The sequence below is a fragment of the Anas acuta genome, chromosome 4, assembly GCF_963932015.1.
Source record: "Anas acuta chromosome 4, bAnaAcu1.1, whole genome shotgun sequence".
Taxonomy (NCBI): Eukaryota; Metazoa; Chordata; class Aves; order Anseriformes; family Anatidae; genus Anas; species Anas acuta.
In genome coordinates, this window is record NC_088982.1 from 31,515,095 (window position 1) to 31,536,672 (window position 21,578).

General features: G+C 42.8%; 1 protein-coding gene across 5 annotated transcripts in view; it reads right to left on the reverse strand.

Moving 5' to 3' along the window:
- Positions 1–21,578, reverse strand: part of PTPN13 (protein tyrosine phosphatase non-receptor type 13) — a 109,066-nt gene that overhangs the window by 86,154 nt on the left and 1,334 nt on the right. For 2 of the 5 annotated variants that reach the window (XM_068680523.1, XM_068680522.1), the window contains exon 1: positions 3,728–3,748. The exons of 1 other annotated variant lie outside the window; for it this stretch is intronic. The gene's annotated coding sequence lies outside the window, so the exon portion shown is untranslated. Of the gene's footprint in view, positions 1–3,727; positions 3,749–21,578 lie in introns of those variants that run through there. 2 more of the 5 variants (XM_068680524.1, XM_068680526.1) reach the window with 2 other exon arrangements.

Consider the following 21,578-nt stretch of genomic DNA (forward strand, 5'->3'; position numbering starts at 1 on the left):
GTAAATAAAATATGCTGGACGCTACACCACTACCAAAAATCTGCCCGAAATACTTCCCTACCACTCCCTCTTCCCAGTCCTGCAAAATGCTGATTATATTCAGCTGTGATTAAACAATAGCAGGGACTGCTCTGCAGGCGATATAAACCATTTGCCTATTTAACACCACTACTGAGCCCATAAGCATGTCTGCTCCATCTCCCAAATCCATTACATCAACAGGACAAGAATTGTACATGAAGCAGTTTCTAGATCACAAGAGCAAGTCAATGAATATCCATCCAGCTACAAAGGCCGCAGCTGTAGCGTAGTAAGCCAGAAGATCTGCTCGTACAAAGCCAGCAGTAGCTTGGCTGAAAGAAAAAAATAAGTGAATAAATTCAAAATGATGTTGAAAGCCCAGGTGGAATAGAGCAAAACTTCAGTCATTACCAACACGGTCACGTGCAAAACACTGAGTTGGGATTTGAGTGGGACTCTAAGGAGAGTTCTCTATTTTTCTAACTTTTCTTCCCCAAGAAGATCAACAAAACCAAGAAATTTTGTAACTCTTCTTCCTCTAGAAAGACCTGTGACGTTTTTTCCCCATGTTTTTCATTTTCCCCTGCCCCTCCAGAGCCCCAGGCGCACTCGACTTGGTCCAGCTGCCATTATTCCTGCGGGCCTGAAAACTCCCAAAGCTGTTCGCTCATCTTGCAAGGCAATGAAAGCAAAAATCATAGTGGTGACTTGACCCTAATAGTCCTCAGAAAGAATAAGGAAATGATGTTGTGATTTCTGCCGTTCCCTTCAAGATTGTGCTGACCTATTTATGGACTTTGGTTACCCTGGAAATGACCAGAAGAAAACACTGTCTGAAACTGCATTTTCTATTCTCTGCAGGCGCTGTGCACCATAATCCCACACTCTGTGGATTTTACACGAGGATAAAGTGGCAATTCGTAGGAATTGTAAGCTGTACAGTGCACGGTTCTTCCAAATTTGCTGCCTCCTCAGATTCTAGGACCCTGCAATAGTGTCCAGCCTGTTTTGAATACGGAAGCTGGAGTGCTGAGTGCTCAATACACTCATAACCTTCTCGTTTAGGGCAATGCCTCTAAGTTCTGATACACCGCAACACTCTGACACCGAGTCACTCATACAGGGGCAAATCATACAAAGCTTTTGTAAAAATGCCTATCAAACTGTTCAGACTGCTGCCTTCACCTCCTTCAGTCATTGTGTTTTTCAGACCATCAGGAGGACTGGCAAAAAGCATCCAGCTGCACCCGGAAAGTTCTCTTCACAAGGTGAGAAATCGGGGCGCAGCTGTGATCCCCAGGCACGTCAAAGGGCTCAGTGCTGTGAACTCTGCATGAACCAAGGAGGCGTGGATCCTACACCCACCCCAAAACCATGCGAGGTCCATGCACACTGCTGGAAGTGCAACGCAGCGCAGGGAGACGGCGGGCACACGAGAAGAGGTGACACTAGAGAAGTGTGCACACACATGTTACTTGCAAGTTGCTTGCTCCAGAACTTACTTCTTGACCATACAAGAGGGCAATTTCCACAGGAAAGGAGTTGCACCATGCGGAGGCTGCCTTTTTTTTTTTTTTTTTTTTTTGCTTCAGGACAAGAGAGTAAATTCAGGTGTAAATCATTTGTATCAACAAGCCCTGAGTGCAGTTTCTCACCCTCCACGCCATTCTGCCCTAAGCCATGCAGGCAGCACAGTTCCAAGAAAGAATGCAGCTTGGGCCAAAGGCCTCTCCCAGATCTCAAACACTTCCTTTAAAAAGCCTGTTTACCTCACCGGGGCCAGCTGCCAGCTCCTCCCTGCAAGGCAGACGGCTTATCCACTCCCTGATGAGTGGGATGAGCAGCTCTGTCTCTTCCCTGTAAAGTCAGCTAAGGAACCTCCTCGCCCCTGTGCAGAGATGGGCGGTGAGAGCAGCCCCCACGCCAAGCCACGCTGCCAAACCTCCTCTCGGCCAGGTATCCGCTGAGCTGTCATCCTGCTGCTTTTCAATTTTAAGGCAATTTGCTTTTTGATCATTTGTGCGTGCCGCGGAGGTGCTCCAGATCCTCACGTTCCCCCACCACTGAGGTTTTCCTCACACCTTTGAAATTGGAGCCGGAATTCATATGAAATTTGGGATGGAAGCTCCCCAACAGCAACCGAGAATCAGGCACAGCTGAATGGCCTAATCTTTCCTGCCTTTACTGAGCTCTTGCCACTTGAAGTATTCAGAAGCTATCGCAATAACTGTGTTTAATAAAGATTAGAGAAGCAGTATTTTGGTCAAAGCTCCTACACAAGCATTAAACTTAAAGGGCTGAACTGCTTCAACTCAGCCTTTGTTCAACTCCTGCGTGTTTTGTTTTTAACACCACGCGTTGTTTGCTTTTGACCTCGCCTTCCACATCAGCGCTTTTCCCGATGTTGCAAATTCAGAACCCAAACTCCAAGTCAAAACCTCCGCTCGCACGGCCTCAGCTCCCCAAGACGCCTGCAGCTACCTCATTCCTGTTTGGTATCTCATCAGACTACCCTGCCAAGAAACGTAGGGAACAGCTGCTCCGCTTACGCTCACTGTAGTTTGGAAGATGTGCTACAAAGAGTGAAAAAAAAATAGACTAAAAGCCATTGTACTCTGCTATTTGTTTTACTCCCCTGACAAAATCTGAAACAGACCAAAGAGGTCGGAAGAAGGCTCTGTAAAAATACAATAAATAAAAAAATCATGTTATTTTGGTCAAAACAGCCCTTTCTGAGGGGCGTTTTTCTCTTCACAGATAAGCACGGAGCCCTTTATCAACTTCTCTTTTGTCGATTCAAATGTTTGAAAGCAGAAGCAGACTTAACGAGACCATATTGTGTACTTCTGTCAAAAAAAAACAAACCAAAAACAAACAAAAAAAAACAACCACCTCTTAAAATGAGAATCTCTAAAACCACAGTCAGCTGCCTAAAAATAAACCGCTGCTTTATTGAGCACTTGCTGCATGTCAAGTGCTTTCTAGAAGCACTCCATGTTCACAAATCCCAGTGAAACTGCACTGGAGCTGTACCAGGACAGCTTGGAAAGCCTGACCTCTCCCATTACAGAGCCTAAGCACCTCGAGTCATTACCATGCCCTGTAATTTCAGAACGCTGGCACCCATCCTATTTATTTGCATTGCCCCACATCTTACATCCCGAAGAAGACCTGGAATGCATCTATCAATTAGTTTATCCCCAATAACACTGTTGCTGAAACTCTACTTAAGTACAGAACCCTGGAGCCTAGTTCGAAAGCTTTTGCTTCAATACTCTTTGAAACCTTAGCTGTGGGTCCAATTTGCATAGACTGCCCACAAAATAAAGTAACGTTTGCAAATATTCAAGTCAAGCATGCAGTCAGGGTAAATATATGAGCTAATCAAGTCAGCTGCGTTTATATATAATTTTTTTAGAATCCTGAACTGATGATACTTATTGCAAATTAGTATTATTTATCTATTAAGGAATAAAGAAACCAGCCCTGTACCACATCCACTTTTTTCACTTCTCCTACAGATATGAAGAGGGGACAAAAATGGAGAAGAGCCCTGCAAGATGCAAATCCCTCCTCCTCCCCCTTTAACCCTCACTTTTTTTTTTGTTTTAAAGTTTTGTTAGGTCTCTAAACAAGTACTGAGAATCATGTGAATCAAAGTTTGAGACCAAATATGCTTCTTGATGCCTTTCATTCAATCAGTTACCTGATAAAAATATAATCTGAGCACTCATTCTTTATTCTGGAGATGCCACTAGAGACCATGATTACTACCATTAGAACCTTTTTTCTCTGCTCCACTTTTGGCAGAGCTCAGCTGCTTCCATTCCTGTTTTTCCTTTTGTCTTCTCCTTCTCTCTCCTGCAGGCAGACAGGACAAAATACCAGCAAAACACTCCTGTACTCCTGGGCCTCACATTTTTATCGAGAAAGTTTCTTGAGAGTTGCATCTCCTCTTCGAACTGACTGCTTCCTCCTGGAGCTTACACCTCTGAATTAAAGGAGCAGAAGCTAACTGAAAGTTGTGATAAAGCAAAGACTACGACAGAAGCTACGCACTGCCTGAAGCCTGGGACACTGCTGGCCTTGCTGTTCAAGCTACACGGGGCTGCTCCCACACACTAACAGCTGAGACGTTAGCATTTCCTTGCGAAGCCTTACCTAACTCAGTCTCATATTCCAGTGTCTGGAAGACAAAGGAATGTGACTTATTTATCATCTTGGCTTGCACCTCCAGGGCAAGCATAGCTTATTTTAGTAGAGAAGTGTTTGCTTTTTTTCCTGGAAGGTGGAAAGAAATCAGCTTTCGGCACCAGACCGAATTCGCAATGGAAGACGAGCAAGGGTTATTGCTGACAATATGCTCCCTCCCTGGCTTTTCTGTCTCTCTATCACCAGAACCAGATAAACTTGTTTATCTGAGGCCTCATGTAAGGCAAACTAGTAAATCCAGTCCAAAACGTATATAATAATCATCATGAAAGTCATGTTTTCTAGGCAACTGCAAAAGGTTCTCTTATACAGCAGGGTAGCTGATGTTTCACATCTGATATTAAAATTCTATTCAGAATAGCGTATAATTATCACTACAAAGTAAGCATAATCCACATAAATCAGGGCATGACTCTCGTATCCCTCTCTTGGTTTAATTGTCAGTGTAAGATCCTTGGGTAACTCCCTTATTTTGCTGCTGATCAGCTCCACCTCGGATAGGCACGTCTCCTTGCTGCGTCTCTCCGGCTCACAACTTTCATTTTAATTGCTAAGTAGTGACGGAGTACTTGTGACTAATACAAACTTTATAAAGGGAAAAAGCAGAAATTTCAGGGCTGCAAAGACAGCTGGGTAACATCAACACTTCTCAAGTAACAGATGAACCCCTAGCACCCCTGTTCACACAACAGACGAAACTCTTCCACCGACACAAAACAATCGCAAGCAAAACACGCCTTGCTCTTGAAAGCCTAATTTCCTGAGGCAGCGATGCGCTGCCACATTCCTCCGCTCAAACCAATTCCAGGAGGTGCAGCAGTCTCAGTGAAGATGCCTTCCCTCCATGCTGCTCTTCCTGGTGCACAGAGGCAGTCGGGCTCTTCGGATGATGTATCCTCAGGGATGACACCGCCGCGGTCAGGTCTGCCTTGGTGACAGGCGCTGTCGCCACACCTAAGCCAGACCACGCTGACACCACCTGCGAATGGCACCTCCAGCTCCCCCGCCGCTGTGCGAAGAGCTGCACATTCCTCACGTGCTATAAAAAGGTCGTGACTGAAGCCTGTCCTTGTGCACTTGCAGCTCTTCCCGCAAGCAACGCAGGAACGTGAGCTCTCGCTGGAGAAGCAGCAACAGTGGCGCACATACCACTGAAATGTTGTTTCACAACTAAGCTCTCTCCTGCCATGATGAGGCGATGCCGACTGCAACACACTAGATACAGTCTCTAGTACCGCTGGGTTCAGATTCTGTTAGATATTAATCTTTCCCTTCTCAGTAACAGAGAACGATCCCTTGCTTTATAACTATCCCTTCTCAGCGCAACATCCCTCGCAGTAAGGCAATAATGAGTGTAAATGAAGGCAGCGTGACTGGATCAGCAGGAACCTAGGCACAGATCTTGCCAAAAGAGTAGGAGTCCTCAAATTTCTTGGATGCAGCATTACAAAAAGAAAGTTCAGTTCAGGAAGATTTACATTTCCCCCCCCCCCAAAGAAAATGGCTGACTTTCAAATAGGTGTAAGGATATCATGAAACTGAGATGATAAAATATTGAAAAAAAAATAATTCTCACCAACTTTAGTAAGACAATCATTAAGACTGTAGCAGTATTTGGAAATTGCTGTTAAATTCAAAATCATCTTAACAAGTATGAAGACTTCCCCCAGGACGTGTTATTTCAAAACCAGACTTGAATCCTATATATTCAAGTCCAATCCTTCAACAAATCACTTTCATTTGCTGCTGTCATGATGGTTGAGCTGCAGGGTTCGCTCCGTTTTTCATATTTTTAGCCCCATGGAGGAAGGGGGGTATATGAGCAAAAAGCCCTGTTAGTGTCATGCATGTGACCGGTCAGTTTCTCCCTAGTAAGAAGAATCTATGGTATGGTACTCATGTGAGAAATATGCTGATTTGAGGAACAACTCTGCTGTGTTTTTAATTTGCAGTCAGCACACTTGCATACTCCGACTAGTGATCTGCTAGCAGGGAACACAGCTTGTGTGCTCAGCCAGGATAAATCTCTGGCAGCCAGCAGATTATCTGTCCTTACTATCTGTAGGGCCTACCTTGCACCTTTTCTTCTATCTTTGATGCTCAAGGGAGTAACACTCCCAACTCCTCAGGAATGGCAGCTTCTCTAAGTGACTGCTTATACTGCCCAGACACAGGCAACCACCAGAGAATCCCAGGACTTGCAGCAGGAAAAAAACCAACACTGCTACCTTTCCAGACAGTTACAATTTCATGCTTCATTTCTGGAAAAGAAACTGCAGTGCCACACGGCACAAGGAACAGAGCATTACGAGGTCTGCAGCTAGATGACACCACAGATACCTTATCTGTGAACTCACCTGTCTGGGAATAAAGCTATTACTCACACAAGAGATGACTAATTCTCATTGTGAAAGGCTCAATTTCTACCCTGAAAAACAGACAAGACAGAACAGAAGCCTACGTTTCAGCTGTCAAGAGCTGTATACACAAGAACAACAGCATTTTTTAGGACCAATGCACAGGCTGGGAGGTCCTTTTTCTACTTAAATTGAACCAATTCAAGATCAGTAGCAAATATCAAGTCTTCCTCAAAGAGCGCAGCATTTTCTTCGCTCTTCTACAGCAGGAAGAGACATTTTGCTCTCAGAAAAGCTTAACTTGGTATGCAGCATCCTTAGGTAGGAGTAAGAATGAAGATATGGTATGACAAGACATCAGCTATATGCTTTTGATATGCCCAAAATACAATTTAAGAGATATTATCTATGCTCCCCCGACGCACATTAAAATCTGTGCAAAGATTTCTGCTCAAGAAATTGAAGTGGCAGAGGGCTGCAGAGGGAGAATCACCGACTGTTTAACATGATTTCAGCCACTTCCAAGTGAAAAGCAACTTCAAGCAAACTCCCTCTTCAAAGCAGATGTATCTGATGATAGCCCATCCTCTTACTGAGACCTCACCGAGAAACGTGTGCGCTCCAAGGGACCAGCAGGGATGCAGATAAGCCGCTGGCTGCATTTCATGGGTCCGTGGAGTGATGGTCCTACGCAGAGCAATTAGGACGACAGCTGATAAGCTGCTGCTCCATCACAGTTTCCTCAAATGAAGGCAGACTGATTCTAAGGAAATAGGAAGCACTGGGAAGTGCGATTACATACCTGGCTTTCTTTACACCAGCCTTCAGGAAGCGTGTGTTTTTAAGGACACATACCCATGAGAGAGCATGGATGTGCACATACACATCTGGGTGTGAGTGCATTACATTACCACACACCTATACAAATTGTATATGTGCTTTTGCCTACACATACATTCTTCATATACACCAGAAAATCCATTGTTAAGTTTCCCTTCCAGGAGAGGAGAAAAGCCCTGAAGGACAAACGGAGTTGCAGAGCAGCAGGAACACTCATTTATTTCTAGCAGTAAACATGGACTACCTGAAAGCCAAATGACAGGGCCTCTAAAGCCTATTAAGGGTTTTGGCCAAGGAAGCTTTAAAGTAAGTTTCTGTAAGCATTTGTCCAAACAGATTTGGTACCGGCAGATGGGCTGCAACAGCAGGAACAGACTTCCATCTGCCCAGAAACCAGCCTGGTTCCACATGCGTGGTACTGCAGGTACAACACTGACACGTTTCACAGGATAGGGACATTCCTACAGAAGCACTTCAATGGGGTTTGTCAGCTCTCTAGACATGTCCTATATAGAAAACTGCTCTCCATCAGTGACCAGCTTTTCCATAAAATAAAATTCTGTAACTACTTGTCCAGAGAAGGGCGACAAAGCTGGTGAGGGGCCTGGAGAACAAGTCCTACGAGGAGCGGCTGAGGGAGCTGGGCTTGTTCAGCCTGGAGAAGAGGAGGCTCAGGGGCGACCTTATCGCTCTCTACAGGTACCTTAAAGGAGGCTGTAGAGAGGTGGGGGTTGGTCTGTTCTCCCACGTGCCTGGTGACGGGACGAGGGGGAATGGGCTTAAGTTGCGCCAGGGGAGTTTTAGGTTGGATGTTAGGAAGAACTTCTTTACCAAAAGGGTTGTTAGACACTGGAACAGGCTGCCCAGGGAGGTGGTGGAGTCACCATCCCTGGAAGTCTTTAAAAGACGTTTAGATGTAGAGCTTAGGGATATGGTTTAGTGGGGACTGTTAGTGTTAGGTCAGAGGTTGGACTCGATGATCTTGAGGTCTCTTCCAACCTAGAAATTCTGTGATTCTGTGATACTACTTCTTGAAAGCACTTAGCACCTGTTAGCGTGATGTAAAATATGTTTTCCCTTCATGAAATGAAGCCAAGATGAGAAACAGTCTGCTGAAAGTCATGGACATTGTCCTTGTACAGGGCTACATCGCATTTTTCCACCCCTTGAGTGACCGTCTGCCAATGTAATATAAAATCTGGGTGAGCTGCCAAAGAGGTCTGCACATTACCTGTCTTAAACATTATTTGGTGAAACCAATGAGGAAAGGACAGGATAATACAGAAGATCCTCGTGCTCTGATTCAGATGCATGCAGCACAAACATGGAGATTCTTTCTGCCTCCCAGCTGCATGCATAAGCATACAGACCACGACAACTAGGGTTATCACTTATTCTTGTAGACTGCAGATACCTTCTTTCTGCATTTTCTTCCATTCCCATGCACACAAGAAAAGTTAAGACTATGGGGGTACATATGCTCTGCATACCTACTCCCTATCCAGGGCACAAATTGTGCAGCGTGTCAAAAATATCTGGAAGAGGGCAGCTCACATGCAGCATGTTCTTTCATGCTGTCAAACAAACAGAGACATTAGGCAAGATAAGCTGATCTTTATAGGAAGGCTATTACTCCTTACCACTTCATTACAGGAGTTCCCAAAACTCAGAAGCATCTGCTTGTGCTGGTTGGTTTTTTGGTCACGGATGCCTGCTTTTTAAAGGTACCTCCATGGAAGCCAAAAGCTTCCCGAGCAGCTTATACTGTCTAGTTTAAATCCTGCAATTAGGAGGTTTTAGCTCCAGATTAATTAGTAGACAAAGCCACTTGAAGACTTGGAACGCCTATGGTTAGGAAATCACGATCTTGCTCTAAAACATGAGTTGACACACCACGTAGGGCTTTATACCAGAATTACACAAGCTAACAGGAACATGATCAGGAAACGAGAGTCCCTCAGCCTGTCACTCTGCTTATTGCATTTCGGAAAAATATCCAATTATATGATTCAATATGCTGTTCACGACTTAACAGCTATTAAATTGACTATACTGCCCCTTGAACAAATTTCCAACACACGCCCAGTTTCTGATTCACCTCAAATTAAGGTGCTGTGCTTAATTTATTTAGTCCTACAGCCATGACATTCTTCAGGTCTTAACTGCCCTCAACGGTGATGTGATTATTAGTGCTTTTCTTTCAGATGGGACACGACATTGCTTCTTTCATAAGAGACTCCTCCACCTGTTACCGCTGCCCGGCTTCAAACCCTTACCAAGGGTATGGTTACAGCGCCAAAATATTCAGTGGGTTGCAGAGCACAAAAGGGATGCTTGCCACAAAGAACACGAGCTTCGGTATCAGCTGATGGAACGTGCAATAGCTGCAGGGGTGATTTACAGGAGTCTTCACTAGATCTTCCACGCAAGGCAGGCTGCCCAAAGCCACCACCAGTCCGCAGCACCACACATCTGATTTCGTTCTGCGCCCCATCCAGCCACCTGCTGTGCTCCTCGGTGCTTTGGTACTTGGTGAGATTACAGGACAGAACAAGCCACAGAAGGTGGCACTGCCAAGGAACAGGAAAAACAAGATAGCAGCACCTCCTCCCATTACACAACGCCAAGCCCTCTGTCACCAAAAAGCAGAGTTCAGGAAGTCCTGCTTTGTCTGGATGATAAATTCATTCATATACGGAGAGTTACAGGACAAAGAGCCATATTACACCCTTGGCTGCATAACAAGGACAAGCTAGCAGAAACTTTTCCTCTGCAGGCCTACAAACCGTGAGAGGAATGCAAGTGCCAGCATCATCTTCCTTCTCATTTAACAATATTCCTCTGAGCAGCAGCAGAGAGCAGGTCGGACTGGGGATCTATGCGCACAATGCCCACGTGCAAAGTGCGCTCACCGTGCTGGAATGGAAGCGAGCAGGAGGCTGTAGGAACCTCTGAACCCACGGCCCTGTGAGGGATGAACTGAAATGAGAAGAGAAGGATAATATAACAGTACTGGCATTTCCTTATTGATGCAGCTAGACCACAGAGAGTTAGGCCAGCTAAAGAATGCAACAAATTCTGCTGTCTTCTAAAGCTTTGTGGTAATTCCATGTTCAGCAGCGCAAGCCCAACCCTTTCACTCACAGAAAACACTAACCAGAGGAACTAAAATAAGCAAAAACACCACATTGAGGCAATAAAACAAAATCATTCTTCCAAAATGTAAGAGCTCAAATCTAACATAAAATGGCCTGTATACAACAAACTTCATCCCAGCTTTCATCACTTCCATGAATGGATACAAGTTCCATAACAATCCTATTTTTTCCTTCCTGCAATGCCTGCAAACTTTGTTCATAAAATACTGAATTTTAATGATGAGTTATCAAACTGGAAAAACACTTCCAGAAGTTTTGAATATTTTGAAGTTGGGAAAAGAATTATAAGAATAAAGTTAGTTAACTGATGGCTATAGTGGTATCGGATAAGAACAACTGTGCAGACTGGAGAATCCACTCCAATATACGTGGGCCAAGTGGGAATGGGTGCCCCCAAGGCCACCTGAACTGGAGCTCCCTCTCCTTCTGGCACCCGGTAAACACTGAGTTCAATATTAAGCTTCCAGCCATCCCAAATACCATGCTACACCTGAGAAATCACCAGAAGGAACAGTCAGTCCACAGCAGTAGAAAAGCCTGAAAAATCCCCTCATTAGAACATATAAAACTCAAACACGCTAAGGAAATAAACGATGTCTTCAGCTCCAATTAGCTCCTTCACACATCCAAGCTAAATACTGCAGTCTGTCATTAGCTCTGGAGGGGAAGTGGAATAAACTGTAAAGCCACCATTATCAGAATTGTGATACTCACTAAAAGTTCAGAGTTCAATGGATACAAAAGAGAAATTAAAAAATTGAATGGAAAAAATAGTATTTTTTCCACATTAAATACATCAGTTGTGCGTGCTTAAATTCATTAATTAGGTTCGTTTTCTTTCTTCATTTTCTGTCTTTTGCAAGTTATAACACTGGAAGGCATCCAGTCCTGCCATTAATTGATATTTTTGGATCATCTTTTTAAACTTCAGAGAAGAAATGCAACCATCACCTGCACCAAGTTCTTGGTCTAGAAAGTAGTTACACTGCCTTCTTCTTCCAAGCCCCTTTTCTCCAACACCTACTTTTTATGCCATACTGTCAGGCCTGCCTTATAAAGTCTTCCATTTAGCTCCAAGCATAAAGCGTTATGGAATTTATGCCTAGCCAAAAGATGCAGTTTAAGTTCTCCTAATATCCAGCAAGTTCCCTCCAGAGACCTAAAAACCAAAGAGAAGCCCAAGCCATAAATAGCACCACTTACCACTCCGTCGATGAGCACATTACAGGAGTTGGCAGAATCTCTGTTGTGCCATGCCGCTCTTACTTAATTATCAGACTAAACGTACTAATGAAAAACAGCAATAGCCTCATTTTATACATGGGAAGCCATCACTTATCTGCAATCACAGATACTTGAATGAGAATCTACTGCCACTTCTTCGCACCCTCTCAAGATTTTTGTAACAAATAAACAAAAACTGCTCCACTTGTATAGGTTAACCTCAGACTGCATATGCTGAACTGAGAAAAAGTAGAACAAGATAACCAGTGAGAAGCGTCAAAAGTTCACCACTTACACAACCACCCACACTGATACTAACAAAAGGAGGCACAGAGAAAACCAAAGCCAACAGGAAGGGAAAGGCCAAATTTTGAGAAGGGAAATCTTACAAAAGTTGAAGAGTTTAACACTTTCTCAGTCTATAAGGAGGAATAATCTGTAGGTTCCTCACTGTGCAGAGGAACACAAGACACAGTCAAGATGTCATCAGCTGGTGAAGAGAAGCAGGAGAGCAAGAAAGCGTGCTTGCACGAGCACGTACACAAACGTTTTAGCCAAGGAAGAGATACCCAACTTAGGGGCAAGGGAGCAGTATTGGAAATCATAAAAAAAAAATGAATTGCTAAAGTTGCCAGGTCTTGCTAGCCAACCTAAGATACTCTGTGGATCGTTACTATCATTACTAATCAATTACATAAGAAATTATTTCTTCCTCAAGTCCTTTGGTAGCATTTTCATGATTTGGTTTACATTACTGCCCATTTTTCATCCACTTACCTGGAAGCAGAATATTACCCTAGTCCTGCTGGGTGAAATAATTGCTTACAACAATTCACAGGCTGCATTTTAAAAGGCAGAGATGAAAATTTTGAGTTTTGGCAGAAATGTTAACTGAAGACAGCTGGCACTAACTTTAACTTCACCTCTTATCATGCTGATCAGCAACCCCTTCCATTTTTCAGTGGTCTTCCACAATAATTGCACTTCTGTAAAACTGGCTGTAAGACTTCACTCTGTGCGCTACATCCCAGTGTATATAAACAGGCAATGAAAACCCCAGCAGCTCCAGCTGGCAGCTGGGGCCAAGAAAAAGGAAGAAGGAAACCCAAACTTTTCCCACCTGAAATTCACACGCGATTTACAGCTGCTCTGCCTTAAAGAGGCTCCTGCTCACTAACTACAGCTTTTGTCACACAGGAAAATCTCACTTCTGCACCAGAAGAAAAATTCACTGGGGACAGTTTATAGATAATATATCCCGGGGCTCCAAAACTAAATGCAATCACTCCTATTAAATGCATTTTACTTGTTGGCACAACAGCCTCTCCCCCCACCTTGTTTTTGAAATAAACTGTCTTCATAGTGTATCATTGAAAAAACATCATAAGCCTTGAAACGAATGCTGTCTGCATAAAAAGTAATTGTATATAGAAATTATTGAAGTCTAGACAGGCAATGGTTTCTCTTCCACTTCTTCAAAACCACTGAAAAGGGAAGCAGAAACAGCCCATTTTGCATTATCAGCAGACTTCCCAAGTTACAGTTCACACTACGGTGACAAGTCAAATTCTGTGATCTTCAATTCTTTAATATTCTCAAAGCAAAAGCAATGGGTGGGACAGAATCAGCGAGAATTAATGCATATATCAAAGAATTGAGTTAATGTCAGGCAGAAAAAATATTTTCTGTAATACTGCGAAGTATATTCTGCAGTATGCAAGCACCAGGGAAAATTCCACATAGCAAATTAAATTCAATTTGTTTGTTCTATTTGGCTGTTTAATACTTAGTGCTAAAAGACAAAGAACCTGTCACTGCCTGACAGCATCACATAACTAGGAGGTTTGAGTTAAGAAATCCTCTTTTCGACTGTTATATGCTTATTTCAGCATGCAAGGCAAAAGAGCACACACAGCAAACTGCACATGTACTAGTGCCAACAGAAAATAACATCTGATATTGAGGCAAGCAAGAACAGAAAGAATGCCTTTTATCATTACAGACTGCCCGTCAGTTCTTCGTGAACACGTTTCTCATCCGTAGAAGAAATCAACCAATTTACAACCCCACAAGTTGGTTTTTTGCTTGCTTGCTTAATTACTCCTGTTCTTCCAATTACTAGTCAAATTTCTTTTTTTCTGCTTTCAGGTCTGCACAGTACAATTGTGTAGGGCAGAAATGCCCATGTACCCGACCCAACTAAGCCTAGCTGTGCAGGTGAGATTTACAACTTCAGGATTTGCACTGCTACTGTGCAAAGTGACACCTGTCTGCACATAGTGCTTGTTTTAACATTCCACTGCATTTTACTCTTCAAGAGTTACTTTTTGTGTGAACGTTTAATACCTCTTCCTACACGTAAACATCTAATGAGGTATAAAAGGCCCAACTCTGTTACACTACATTTCGTAGCTCTATCTTTTTTTTAATTTTTTTTTTTTTTTTTTTTGCTATTAGGAATACAACATTTAAAAGCATACCTGCAAGTTTACTTTCTTCAGATGGTGCTTGTTAATTTATCTGAAGTTGTTAAAAAAAAAAAAAAAACAACACCTTAGCATCCAGTATTTTCTAACTCATATCTACCTAGAACTCAATTACCATAAAAAATGACCTTTTAACGCTTATTATGTAAGGGAAACCATCTTAAAAGCCATAGGTACACTTCAATACGTGCGTGTATCCACCAGCACACACATCAGTACCATGTTCCTTAACACTCTGCGGTGACTGAACGATTCATACTTGAATAGATTTGCCAAAACTGTTTCATTATTATGTCAAGCAGTGAGAGCTTCCAGTTTCACCTTCCTCTTTAACACCACCTAATAATGCAACAGATGCTCAGTGATAGCACCGGGGTGTTCCTGTCTTTTTTTCCTCCTCTCTTCCTGACCAATTGTTTTCACTCTACAAAGCTGTGTGCGTGACAGCTAACTCCCTTGATTACTCAACCACCTGTCATTTCACTGCTCCTTCAGGTGTCCGTAAGGATTCCCAGACAAAAAGGATGAACAACCATGCAGGAACTAACTGCAGCTTCACAGCTCCCAGTGTTTGGGCTCTTTGGCTGCATCGAGGTTTGAGCGGCACAGCCAAGTCACAGAGCCACTAACGGCCTATGTCCTGTCGATTTGTCTAATCCCTTTCTGAACACATTTACACTATTAGGACACAGGGCACTCTGGTCCAGTAACACAGCTCTAATTCAGTCCTGCACAGAGCATTTTCTTGTTTGCTGTGAAGACACTAACTCACGTTCTCAAATTCCACTAGGGAAAATCAGATTTCACTAGAGAAAAACATGCCAAGGGTTTTGAAGTACCTGGAATGCCCTGTGGTCACCTGGCTTTTAGTGGCCACTCAGTCACAAACGTCTGCAGACACTGAAAATAAGAGAAAATGTTTTCTCCTGGCTGTGTGCACTACCTGACAAATCAAACAATCCTCCAGCATAGAAATTATTTTCCATTCTGCTCAAGAGGACACAGGCAAGTAAAATAACAAAATGATAATGGAAACCATTTGAGGGGTTTCTTTAGCATTCTGTGACAGAACAACCAAAAAATCAGGCTTACGTTTTTCTTTTACATACAAGATGATCGTCTTGCAACAATCACCAACAGCACACACGTTTTAACTAGACGTGGAACAACTTTACAAAGCTACGCCACTAATTCAGTTCTAAGCTTCAGGCTGACTTGGCTGCTCCACACGTGATAGCCTCACTGCAAAGCCACTCAATAAATGAGGCTCTATAGCTGATGAAACACACTTTGATCACTGCCAGCGAGCAATCTTTGTCAACAGACAATCTTTAAATTCATTATTAAGGTCATTGAAGGGATTGTGATGACAGGGCACGCTGAAAAGTTGAACGGTTCAAAATTTAAGGTTCTTGTTCTTAAGCACGTGCATTTGCCAGCTAAAGAGGAGAAGAAACCTCACTGAGGAAACAGAACTGTAAGGTTTTGCTGTTTCCTCTAACAGTTACAGTTGCAGATCCTAGTAAGTGTATCACTACAGCAGACTTCCCAGGCAAATGTCTCTGTTTTGGAGTTTGAGCAACCTCCTGGCTGAAAAGGAATAAAGTGTAACAGCTCTCAGTAAGTGGCAGACCCGCAAATACTTGCAAGTTGAAACCTCACCCCAACCTTTATCAAGGAGAAACCTCAGCTGGCAGAGGCCTCCACCGCTTATACGAGATGACAGGGACATTCTGGTAACGCGCATAACCTAGACCAGAGAGAAATAAAGATGCCCCAGCATCCCAGAAGAAGAAGAAGGACAGAAGCATTTTTTTTTTTTTTAAAGCTGTGTGCACTGCCCAAAAATACTGTTTTTCTAGTGCTATTTTCACATGCTAGGCCTTCTAGGTCATGAGATATCCTCTAATTAGGTAGATGTGTTATCATCTTTTGCTGCTACTCCATCTACAGATTTCTAACACTTATCAATATGCTGACTTGTTCTGAAGACAAATTAATGAAAATAAATCCATTTTTGAGCCTTGCATAAAACAAAAGAACACGTGCTTCAGAATGACAAGCAAGAAAATATACCTCAAACATAAAACAATATTTGAAATATACTAAGATGTTTGAAAGAAATACCATAAAGGGACTCCCTCAGGAGAAAACATAATTTATTACCTGGTGAAACACACCAGGTTAGGAAATAACAAATGCTCTGCAATGAGGCTGCTGGAGGGACAACTCCACATAACCCAAACCGGCCAGTTGTCCAGCCAGTGGTGTGTACTGCAGAGACTCATTCCAAGGAACACGCGTGCTGATACTCACTGACATGCCAAACAAAGAATGGAAGTAGTGCTCGCACCACTGCATCAAACGCTTGCTTGCCTGGCACTCAGACTCACGGTTAACTCACTGTTGGCAAATACAGCTTGGCTCAGACCTGTGAAAAGGGAGCTATTATTTCACTGACCGTAATCCTAAGCAGTAGGATGGGATCTTCCACTTACTGGTTATATGGGAAGGACACTAAAAAGCAATACATCCATTCCTTCTCCATTCTGTAATTCTTGATTGAAACATTAAATTTTGCGCTAAATGGGTAGGCAGTAATTATCAATTGTTGCACTCCATAAACTGCAACAACAGAGGAGATCAAGAAACAGAAAGATCCCTTACTGCACTGCTATCGTGATGAGCCATCTCCAGGAATAAGACTGCTACAGTGTTCAACTACCCAGACATGACATGGGAAAAAAAAAAGATCTAAATACTTCATTTTTTCATGCCTTCATAACTTCAGGCAACATGCAAGCTGAAATCTTTCATCATTTAAACCAGGCGAGACTTTGTTGGGAAGCACGAACACAGACATTTGTAACAGCTTCAGTAAGCTTCAATCTTCAATTTAGTCCCCTCTAATCCATTTAATGTTTTAAAACTCAACTACAGAAGCGGTAAGCAGAAAAACTCAGAAGCCCCATCAAGAAGGTTTCGACACGCTTAGCACCAAGGCAGTTGCTAAGTCACAAATGTTGTAGCGAAGATTTCAACAGCAACATCCTACAGGCTTTTGGGATAGCAGACATGGTTTTATGAGTCCGGTCCCTTTACCTTTCCTTGGTGACCCCACAAAAACTCTGGGACCGCCAGCGGCGCAGGTTACCCTTTACATGAAAAACTAAAGATCCAGTAGCCAATCTACACACACCACTGAGATGCTGAAAAAGCTAATAATAAAGAGGGAAATAAACATCTTCTGGCACATAAAATTAATTACTAGGAACCAATTCCCCTGCACAAACAAGGAGCTGAAAACAAGAGCATCTATAACCCTTGTGATAATGAGATAAGTCACATTGTGCCTGTACTTAGAAATAACTTAGAAAGCCTTTATATTCCGTTCCTTTTTTTTCCTCCTGTAAAAGCTTTGAGGGCCTGCCCTGTACCTTAGCACATCACACAAAGAAGAATCAAGAAAGACTACAGAATGGGCATGAACTCACAGATGCTTACATCTTGAAGTATGCCACTTGGCTATAAATATTATTTACATAATCAACTTTTCACGCCTTTTAGTGCTGATTCTGAAATAGCAACAAAGTCAACAGCATATGAAACGGTTTCTGCAGTACCCTGGCCTAACTACAGCATTACATACCTTTTGTTTTGCACAGCAAACAGTCGTGGTGTTAAGATTCTGACGTACAAGGATATCCTGGAATGTGCTGGGAAGACTGCTGTCATTGGACCTGGACAGAGCATCACCTGTACCTACCTACAACTACATATATGTACACACACACAGCTTTTGAGATACAGGATAGTAAACTGGAGAGAACTTGGTGTTTCCACTGAGTTATCCAGGGTCTTGCACCAACTGCAATGAAGAGAATATTCTACCTTTAGAAAAACTGCATGATCCAACAACTTTCCCCTAAAAAAGAGTTCAAGAGCAACAAACCTGAACTGTATTTCCTGAAAAGGCAGTAAAGAACTTGTATTTAAGTCCTCTCACTTGGGAAAGAGCAAAGAGTTAAATAGGTTCGGAATTTTCCCTCTTAAACTAAGCATCAATTTCAAGATCACAGCACATGTACACATCTGCAACAGCAGCATCAAGAAAGAATAGTCACCCAGGTAGTATTTCAGCTCAAGATACTTTTTTTTTTTCCCTAAATGAAACAGACTTCAGAGATGCCACTTTTAAGAAACTTCCTCATATGTGTGCCTGAAACCAAGCACCTGCACCACACACAGGCAGATGTCGATACGACATGAAGACCATTTTCAGATTCATTTTCAAGAACTTCAGCAAGCTCTATAGGAAGTTCACTCCCACATTTCTCCCATGGGTACAGACTAATGTTCTTGACTAAGACAATTTCGCAAGAAAAAAAAACAATTCTTCATTCAGAGCTAAGAGAATACTCCCCAACCCCAAACACGTCCTTCCCTGAACAAAGCAGAAGCACACACAAGCCTGAAGTCTTTTTACCTGAGAGTCTACAGAAAATGTGATGGGTATTTTTTGAGAGGCTAGCCCAAGCACTGGACTAGGGCACTAAGAAGTTTGTGATTAAATCACAATTTCAGCACTTCCCTGTCATTTTTACATCAGTTCCTTTCTCTCTGTGTTTTGCTTCCAGCTGTGAAATGGAAGGTAAAGCCTCCCTCTCTTTTCCAATGTCCCCATCTCATCTACGCTGACAATAAACTGTTTGAAACAGGTACAATTAGCTGACGTGACACCTAATTTGAAATCTGCCATTACAGTATTACCTACAAATCCTTAATGACACTAAATGTCCTGCAAAAACTCTCGTAATCCCTCCAAATACCAGCAACCAAAAATCAGCAGTTTCGATATTACGGCTCCTGTGGTGCTTGACATACTTCTCGCAGACATTTCTGTGGCTTGTTGGTGTGACATTATAAATTTACACATAAAAGATGAAGAACAACAAATGAAACCCTAAGAACAAAGTCTTCTCACCTCTGTTTCTTTTCCTAAGGAGTTTCATAAGCTAAGTGGAGCAGATCTCTATCCTGGCAATTGGATTTCAAATTCACCCAGCATATCATTGTCCCAAGGCAGACTACTCAATTGCCTTTTATGAAGGCATTTTAATAGATAATGATGCACAAAGAATATGCCTACTCGCTCACCAGGTATTTAAGTGGCACAAAAGAGAAGCTTGGACAAAATAAAAACGGCACCAAAGAGTCGTCTTCTGCCCTTCCCATCTGTAAACACCAGCTTCCTCCTCTACACTTCAGGAGGAGGTGGGGCTGGGAAACACTGCTTTCAGAAGTTCCACCCTTCTTTACAGATGCACAGATTTCATTAATACTTAACTGGCGACATACAACATTAACTTACTCTGGTATTCATTGCTTTCCATCTGAGCTTGTCCCATGGAAAGTGACAGCTTAGGGCAACTGCTCACAGATATTTCCTGCACCATGACACACCACTGCAGGACTTGAGTCTTTTTGTTTCACTGACCAGCTCATTTTAAAACAGCGAAATTCCAGTGTTTGTGTAAGCAGGGAAAGGTGACTGACAGAGCATCAGGCAGCTAACCAACACTTTCTCACACTTCTAAAATGTGGCAGCCAGACCAATGCTTACAGGCTCACTTACTTAAAGTGCTGGGGAAATCACTTCCAATTTTACCACTATCATCAACACAACAAAGTCCTAGGCTTGGTGCATGGGTAAACAGGAAAGCTCTTCAAAATAAAATCCATTTCCCTTAAAGTTCTGACGCCACTCTTGTTCGAGTGACCAAATCTTGACAGGTGCTCTGGAATGAGCACTGGGGAGACTCTTCAGACCAAGGTCTCCGCAACTGCAGAGAGCTCAAGCAAGAGGGTGACTATCTCTTATCTCAACCAGATCCCCAGGCCATGCAGTTGGCTATTTCAACGTGCAAATGTTTGAGGACATTTAATGCACAGCAGTATTCAGAGGCTTGGGTGATAAAGAAGAGCTTTGTCCAAGCGACTGGAGCTCCAACAATAGAATCTTAGAATCTTAGAATAGAATCACTGAAGAATCTGCCCAGTCCCATTCTATCTGCCTAATTACTTACCTTTCTTGCAGGAACAGCATGTTATTAGGGTTTGCTGATTAAGATTTGAAGGCACTTTGAAGATTTATTGTGCTACACAACTGCTAATTATTATTTCTCAGACCCACACTGGGTTGGAAGGAAAACAGCTATGTGCCAATGTATTTCAGATCTGTCTCCTGTTCTACTTGTTCAAGTTAAAATACTTGCTTTGCTGTGCTTTTAAGTGAGTCAACTGATAAAACGCTGTGTGTTTCAACTTGCAGTCCTTTGGTGTGATACTTAACCCATATTTCCAAGAAGCATATGGCTGAGAAATCCCCCTCTAAAGGAAAAACAGCAAAACAAGGCAGGCAAACACACCACCTTCCCTCCCACTGAATGGGCAAATACAATACCCATGCCCTGACAACTCCCCCAGGGGAAGGAATCTCCTCCCTCACCTAGGCTTCTACACAGGGGGACATGCAAAATAGCAACACTATGCACAAGTTATCACGGCTGTCGATGTCCTGTTGCAGTGTTTATTAAGAATTCATCCATATCGTGGCACGTTTGTACTTCCAGGAGGCTGTGAAGCTGTGAACAAACTAAATCCCACCTTCTCCACACAGCCTGCCTCCCTGGTGAAAACACATGCTGTGCACTCAATCCTCCTTTCACACTCAGCCCATCCTTGTCCCCTGGATGCTTCCCAGTGCCACACACTCCTCCATCCACTTGAGTGTCCTCAAGCTTGTGGCTCTCATCTCAGCCTCCAGCTCTTCTCAACAACCGTGTCAGCACTATGAGACTTTCTTAATTAAGCTGTTCTAACAGCACTCTGTGATACAGCCTGTCTCCTCTTCCATTTGGTAACTTTTTAACCCCAATCCTCCAACGTGATTTGTATATTCAAAAGCATACCTTCCACTAAAAAATCTACAGATCACCCTAAAGCGGCTGAAATATAAACACAGACCCTTCGGTGCCTTAAACACGTCAGGCTCAACTAGGCCACACAAAGGCACATTTAAAAAAATATAAAGATATTCATGTACAAATACTTTCCCTGTGGAGTTTATAATGCATCCTATGTATTCAGAGCAACAGTAAAAAAAGAAAAGTATCAGTACAAAACCCCTTACGTACACAAGGTTTGTTTTTTATCAGGCAACAGTGAGAGAAACATCTCATTACAGGGGGAATTCATGTACTTTCCTAGTCATCAGAGAA